Below are 7,584 nucleotides of genomic sequence, written 5' to 3'. Positions count from 1 at the left end.
ATTAGTTTCTTAATGGATAAAATATTTTCAATTGTCCAAAAATATTTATTTCCTAAATTGGAACTTAAAAGTAAAAGGAGAGAAAGAATTTTAAAATACTTTAAATATATATATTCCATGAGACTACCTTATTTAAAAATAAGCTTTCAAGAATTTCTAAAATAATTTCAACTAAAATTCTCCATTTTCATACATTAATTTCAATTAACATTCTATTTTGGAATATATTTTCAAAATATTTTATTTTCATGAAATTAATTATTAACATTCCACAACCATTTTGGTAACCTTTTTAATAATAAATTGTTTATCACAAATTTTTTAAAAATATACTTATTATGTTAAATTAGAATTTTGTACAAATAAGGAAAAATACATTTTTTTTTATACAAAATATAGAAAATAAGAGTTCTTTCTAAAAGGGAAACTTTATTCTAAAATATCTCAATAATTTGAAAAGATTTTAAAAATAAAATCTTTAAGAATTAATTGTTGAAAAGGAAAGAATAACTATCAATCTTTTTCATGAAATCTTTCTAAAAAAATTTGCTAATCTTTTTGTAGTTTCCAATCTAAATAAGAATCTTAGTTTGGAAAAAAAAAATGAAAAATATATCTAATTAAGATTTACCAAAATTAAGTTTTTATGCCAAATATACCAATAATAAAATTAATTATAATAAATAGCATAAAAAATTTTAAAAAATAAAAATATTTCCCACAACCTTTAATAATCCTATCACAAATTTTGGTAATAAAATTTAGAATTTAAAAAATTCCAAAAATTAATAAAATATCAAAATACCCCTAAAACAAAAATTAAGGTGAGAAAAAAAAAACAAAAATACTAAAATTTAGAAAAATCTTAAATTACTCCCCCCCCCCCAAAAAAAAAAAAGGTTTCAGCACGTAAGTTAGACATAGGTTGCACACAAGTAGGAATGGCAACGGGCGGGTTTGGGATGGATCCCATTCCCGTCCCAAAATATTTAGTTATTTCTCATCCCGTCCCAAACCTGGGGCGGGGTGGGGCATTCCCATCCCCATTATGGAGTTAAAATTAAAATCCCATCCCCGGCTCGGCCCGACCCGGGTATGTGTTGTTGGGGCGGGGTAGGCTAGGCTGGGCAGCTTTACGTGCCTCACAATCAATTGTCAGTTTCTTACTCTCGAGCACAAGACAAATTGGGCTTGTCACTTGTGGAGCAGGCCCAAGCGACCCAGCTTATACATCATTGTACAGGATTGATCAGAAGCGTTCATTTCAATTATTAGTTTTGTACCCTATGGGCCCAATATCAAGCCAGATTATGGACGTCCACTTGTGTTCTTGTGATTTTCAATCCTATGGTCACTCGACTCACTCCTCGACTGATTTGACATCCAGCATCTGGCAAAATTTCTCTTGATAATTCATGCAACAGAAGCACCATAGAGAACCCATAACAGCAGGTTCATCCTAAAAGATATTATCTACAAACATTAATCAACCTACATGAGCTTGGAATAAAGGATGTCTAGAAATGATTGAGAATATGCTCACAATTCTCTTGGTATCAAACTAACACTCTGACAAGGACTTTATTACATACAAAAAAAAGTGGAGCACGCCATAGCCCTGGCCTTCACCTTTTCAAATCTTGCATCCTTAGGCAGACCCAGTAAGTGCAGACATACCAGGTGGTAAACAGCCCAACAACCAATGTTGATCGCTCACAAATAACCATTTTCTTGAACTTAAAAAGGTGAGGGAACTACCCATACTGCACATCTATGAGCCATCAACTTATCTGAGGTAATGAAAAACAAGTCCATCACTAGAGCATCCAATGACTTCTATTCATGCCTACACCAGTATAACAATCAATTATCCCCGTTCGAATTTATTTTCAATCTGTAATGCTGGGACGATCACGTCGAGGTCTCTTAAACTCACATGCTATCAACTTCGCCAACCAGAAATGGACTTAGGGACAAGTGTGATAGTATTTGAGGTTGTTTCCAACCTGCATCAGGAAGGTAACAACATTGATACACAATTCCAGTGTTACACCAATATAGACATGTTAGAAATATAGAATAATTGTATTCTATTCTGTGTTTTAAAGAGTATACATCAGTGCCTTTATATAGGAGGCATATGTGTGCAGTACAAGGGTGCGGTACAAAGGTGCGGTACAAGTGTGCGGTACAAGTACTGTGCGGTACAAGTGTGTAGTACAAGTACTATACAAGTAACCTAACTAGGCCTAGAGCCCATAACATAATATACTTTAACAACCCCCCTCAACTTCAAGGTTGATGTGAGACCAACTTGAGGTTGTCAACTAAATCACGAGTGCGTCTTTTAGGAAGAGACTTGGTGAAGATATCTGCAAGTTGATCTTTGGAGGAGACGGAGAAAAGCTTAAGAACACCATGGACAAGATGATAACGGATAAAATGACAATCAATCTCGATGTGTTTAGTCCGTTCATGAAAGACATCATTGTGAGCAATATGAATAGCACTTTGGTTGTCACAATAAAGAGGAGTAGCAGAGGAGGTGGATACACCCAAGTCCTTAAGAAGCCATCTTAGCCAAAGGAGCTCAGATGTGGTATCAGCAAGGGCACGATATTCTGCTTCAGTACTGGAGCGGGCCACAAAAGTTTGTTTCTTTCTTCGCCAAGAAATCAAAGAAGAACCAAGGAGGAAGCAATAACCTGTAGTGGACCTGCGATCAGTAGGATCTCCTGCCCAATCAGCATCTGAGAATGCACGGAGTACAAGAGGAGACTGAGCTGAGTAGAAAAGGCCATGAAAAGGGTACCCTTCAGGTATCGAAGAATGCGCAGAACAGCAGCATAGTGAGTTGATCGTGGAGCAGAAAAATACTGGCTCACCTGATGAACAGCATAGGAGATGTCTAGACGAGTAACTGTGAGGTAAACTAAGTTGCCAACCAATCGTTTGTAAAGAGAAGGATTAGACAATGGTTTCCCCCCCGAGGGTGTCAGATGTGCATTAAGTTCAACTGGAGTGTCAACAGTTTTGCTGTCAGTGAGTCCAGCTTGAGACAACAGATCAGAAGCATACTTGGCTTGAGTAATATAAAGACCATTTGTGGAATGAGTAATTTCAAGACCTAAGAAATAGCTGAGATGTCCAAGATCTTTCATCTTAAACTGCTGACTGAGAAAATCCTTGAGTTCTTGAATGCCACTAAGGTCATCACCAGTTATGATCATATCATCCACATAGAGAAGAAGCAAAATAGTGCCTTTATCAGTACGACGAAGAAATAAGGCAGAATCATATGGACTGGCGGTGTAACCCAAGCGAAAAATAGTGGAGTTGAACTTGGCAAACCAAGCACATGGGGCTTGTTTGAGACCATAAAGTGCACGTCGAAGATGACAAACCTTGTTTGATTCAACAGAGAGACCAGGAGGAGGTTGCATATAGACTTCTTCACTCAGATCCCCATTAAGGAAGGCATTTTTAACATCCATCTGAAAAAGATCCCATTTACGAGCAGCAGCAACAACTAAGAGAGCACGAACAGATGAGATACGAGCAACTGGAGCAAACGTCTCTTCATAATCAATCCCATACTCTTGTGTAAAACCTTTGGCAACAAGACGAGCCTTATAGCGCTCAACGGATCCATCAGAGCGAGTCTTGATCTTATAGATCCACTTACAACTAACCACAGACTGTCCAGGAGGGAGAGTAACCAGGTCCCAAGTATGGTTTTTGGTTAATGCATCAAGTTCCTCTTTCATTGCAATCTGCCATAAAGGGTCAGTAGAGGCCTCACAATAGGTTTGAGGCTCGTGAAGTGTAGCAAAGGCAGTGTAACAATGATAGTCAAGGAGGTGTGGAGGAATGGATCTTACCCGGGTTGAGTGGCGAGGTGGAATGTCTTGTGGAGGATCTTCAGGCAGAGCAGGAGTAGGGGACCCAGGCTCAAAGTGGGGTAGCTCGTGATTAATCTGTTCATCTGCAACCTGTCTAGGAGAAGCATCAAAGATATCTAGAGAGAAGTCTAAATGAGGATCAAAAGTATTTGTAGAAGGAACAAGAGACTCATCGGGAAAGATTTCTAAAACAGAGGAGTTAGTCAAGGAAGAACGAAAGTGAGAGAGTTCAACAAACAATCGATGTTCCCAAAAGACAACATTACGAGAAACGCGAAGACGATGAGAGACAGGATCATAACACCTATACCCCTTTTGAGTTTCGCCATAACCAAGGAAACAACAGAGTCTAGATTGAGGCTCAAGTTTGTTGTGCTCATGAGGCTGAAGAAGGACAAAACAAGCGGATCCAAAGGAGCGAAGGTGATGATAGTTAGGGGGTGACCCAAAGAGATGCTCATACGGAGTCTGATTATGGATGACAGCACTTGGAATGCGGTTAATTGCATGAACAGCATGAAGACTAGCTTTACCCCAAAATGGGGCAGGAATTTTGGCAGAAAGAAGTAGAGCACGAACAGTGTCAAGAATATGACAAAGTTTTCTTTGGCTCGACCATTTTGCTGAGAGGTACCTTTACAAGTTAAATGATGTATAGTGCCATAGGAATGTAACAAAGCTTGAAATGCATGTTGAGTGTATTCAAGAGCATTATTAGATCGAAAGGTTTTGATACGTTTGGAGAATTGAGTTTCAACCATTTTTGCAAAGTTGCTATATATTGATAAAATTTCGGAACGAGATTTCATAGGAAAAATCCAACTATAACGAGAATAATCATCAATAAAAACAACAAAATATCGAGATCCACCAATACTAGCAACAGGAGAAGGTCCCCAAACATCAGAATGAATTAACTCAAAAATACTTTTAGAAATGGATTCACTGTTATTAAAAGGCAAAGCTGGCTGTTTTCCTAATTGACATGAAGTGCAATCAAAATTGTCTTTAGACACAGAACCCAACAGACCTCTAGACACTAACTGTTGTACCCGAGAAGATGGTGCATGACCAAGACGAGAATGCCAAAGTGCAAGAGAAGGTAAGGAAGAAACTGCAGCTGTTGCAGCAGCAACAGAAACAGGAGCAACAAGTGGAAGATGAAGATTGTTCACGGGAAACATACGCCCAACTCTAGGACCGGTCCTAAGCTCCTGCCCCATCCTCGGATCCTGCACAATACACCCAGAATAGTAAAAAATAAGGCGATAACCTAGTTCAGCTAATTGTCCCACAGAGCACAAATTATAGGATAGGGCAGGTACGTGGAAGACTCCAGGAACAGAAAGAGTAGAGGTTGAAACAAAACCTAGACTATTTCCATGCATGGTGGAACCATCGGCTATATGAATATTTAGAGGATGTGGTGCAGGGTCAAGTTTGGAGAACAGGGATGAGTGAGGTGTCATGTGATTGCAGCAGGCAGAATCAAAGAGCCAAGTTTGAGACTTACCAGGTAGAGCAGATAAGGCAATGGAAAGAGATGCATTACCAGCCATACGAACAGCCTGAGCTATGATCTCCTGTAGTTCAGTGGAGGAGAGGTTGATAGTAGATCCAGAAGACTGGGACGTGGAAACCGTTGGAGGAGTAGGTTCAGTATTAGCAACAGCAACAGTAGATTTGTTATGACGGTAACAAGTCTCAATGGTGTGGCCAGGATGCTTGCAATAGTTGCAGAACTTCTTGTTGGTTTGCTTGCGACGATTGCTAGAGCCAGAAAAATCACCTAATTGCTGAGGTTGCTCTATGAGTGGAGTAGATGGAGTAATAGCCAAAATATTGAGCTTATTCTGGGCTTGAAGGGTTGCAAGACGAGCTTCTTCTCTAACTAACTCATTCACAGCAGTATCAAGAGAGGGAGCAGGACTGCGATTTAACAGCTGACCACGAATGGGCTCAAAGTCCTTGTGAAGTGACATCAAGAATTCATAGAGGCGAAATTCATCTCTGATGGAAGCATATTGCTGAGCATCTTTTGAGCATGCCCAAGTTGGATCAGAAAGGTCAATTTGGTCCCAAATGAAGCGAAGCTGATCATAATAGTCATTGATGGATTGCCCCGGTTCTTGCCTGAGTTGATGCAATTCAACCACTAACTGATATTTCATGGATCCATGAGTAGTGGAGTACCTTTTGGTCAACATATCCCATGCAGATTTTGCATCGTCAAAGCTGCCCAATAGATTGGAAATAAAGGGAATGGAAGTGTTCCGGATCCATGTGAGGATCATGTGGTTATGACTATCCCATTCAATCATGCGACTAAGAAAGGCATCATCTTCTTCACTTGCTCCCTTGACAGGAATAGTCATTGCACCAGTACAATAATGCCAGAGCATGCGGCTCTTAAGAAAACTGCGCATAGCTTGAGACCAGGATAAGTAATTTTTAGTCCCCTCCAATACAGTATGGATGGGGCGAGGAAGAAAAACATCCTTTTTATCCATTTAGGGACACAATATGCAAAAATCGACTGCAGAAATGAAATCTACACGAAAAACTGGGTAAGGAGAACCTGGCCGAGAAAAAGTCAACCATAAAGTCAACGGTCAACGGTCGGTCAACGGTCAACGACTGAAGATGACGTGGAGATGACGTCAGCAGATCAGTGGATGCTGACGCAGCTAGGGTTGACGTGGCAGTGCGTGGAGGCGCGTGGAGGTGTGTGCGGTCTCCGATGGCGGCGAGATATCCACGAATGTATAGATCGGCAATGGACGATCTCAGTGGTACCTTCAAAAATGAAATCGGAGCAATATTTGCAGCGGTGATGCAAAGGGCAGTGGTCTGTGCAGTGTGGAACTTCTTAACGACGGCGGCTGCAGGTCCGGAACCCAAGGACGACGACTGAATGACGTCGGAGGTTCAACGGCAAGAGGCTACAACGTCAGTTGTGATGGCGGAAGCGTTTAGTGAAAGAAGGAAGTCACACTAATGAAGACAAGACTGCTAATAATTGTATTCTATTCTGTGTTTTAAAGAGTATACATCAGTGCCTTTATATAGGAGGCATATGTGTGCAGTACAAGGGTGCAGTACAAAGGTGCGGTACAAGTGTGCGGTACAAGTACTGTGTGGTACAAGTGTGTAGTACAAGTACTATACAAGTAACCTAACTGGGCCTAGAGCCCATAACATAATATACTTTAACAAGAAAGAAACAGAAACACAGAAAATTCCATTGACACCAACACATACAAATAGAAACAGACAAAAGCAGAGAGAGAGAGAACACCTTGATATTTCTTCAACAACCTTCATAACTTCTGCAGAACTTGTTTCTAGCACTTGACCACCAAAAATGTTCTCATCCAAAATAGTATGCAACTGCAAAACATTAAAAATATTAATAGCAGGCAAAACAATAACAAGAAAAAGCACATTTACTAAAAATGTTTAGAATTTGCATAGGAAGGCCTCAGTGAAGATGCAACTGGGTGGAGCTGTGTGGAAGGGTAATTATTTAACCTCTTATAGCAGACAAAAGAAAAACAAGAAAATGAATGTATACTGAAAATGTTTAAAATTTGCATCTGGGGGGCCTCAGCGAATATACAATTTGGTGGGCCAGTAATTATAAAAAGAAATACTAAATAGTATGGTAATGATGTCAAAACAA

At 39.8% G+C, this 7,584-nt stretch overlaps 1 long non-coding RNA gene across 1 annotated transcript; it reads right to left on the bottom strand.

Moving 5' to 3' along the window:
* Positions 1–1,749: 1,749 nt before the first annotated feature.
* Positions 1,750–7,292, bottom strand: LOC132252680 (uncharacterized). Its single transcript, XR_009464434.1, has 3 exons — positions 7,201–7,292; positions 1,937–2,006; positions 1,750–1,846 (listed from the first exon to the last, which is right to left on the bottom strand). It is a non-coding gene; the product is annotated as an uncharacterized LOC132252680 (long non-coding RNA).
* Between the last annotated feature and the right edge of the window lie 292 nt (positions 7,293–7,584).

Source organism: Vitis vinifera, chromosome 16 (assembly GCF_030704535.1).
Source record: "Vitis vinifera cultivar Pinot Noir 40024 chromosome 16, ASM3070453v1".
Lineage (NCBI taxonomy): Eukaryota > Viridiplantae > Streptophyta > Magnoliopsida > Vitales > Vitaceae > Vitis > Vitis vinifera.
Note: the sequence above shows the minus strand (reverse complement) of the source record. Positions and strands in the feature narration are given on the sequence as shown.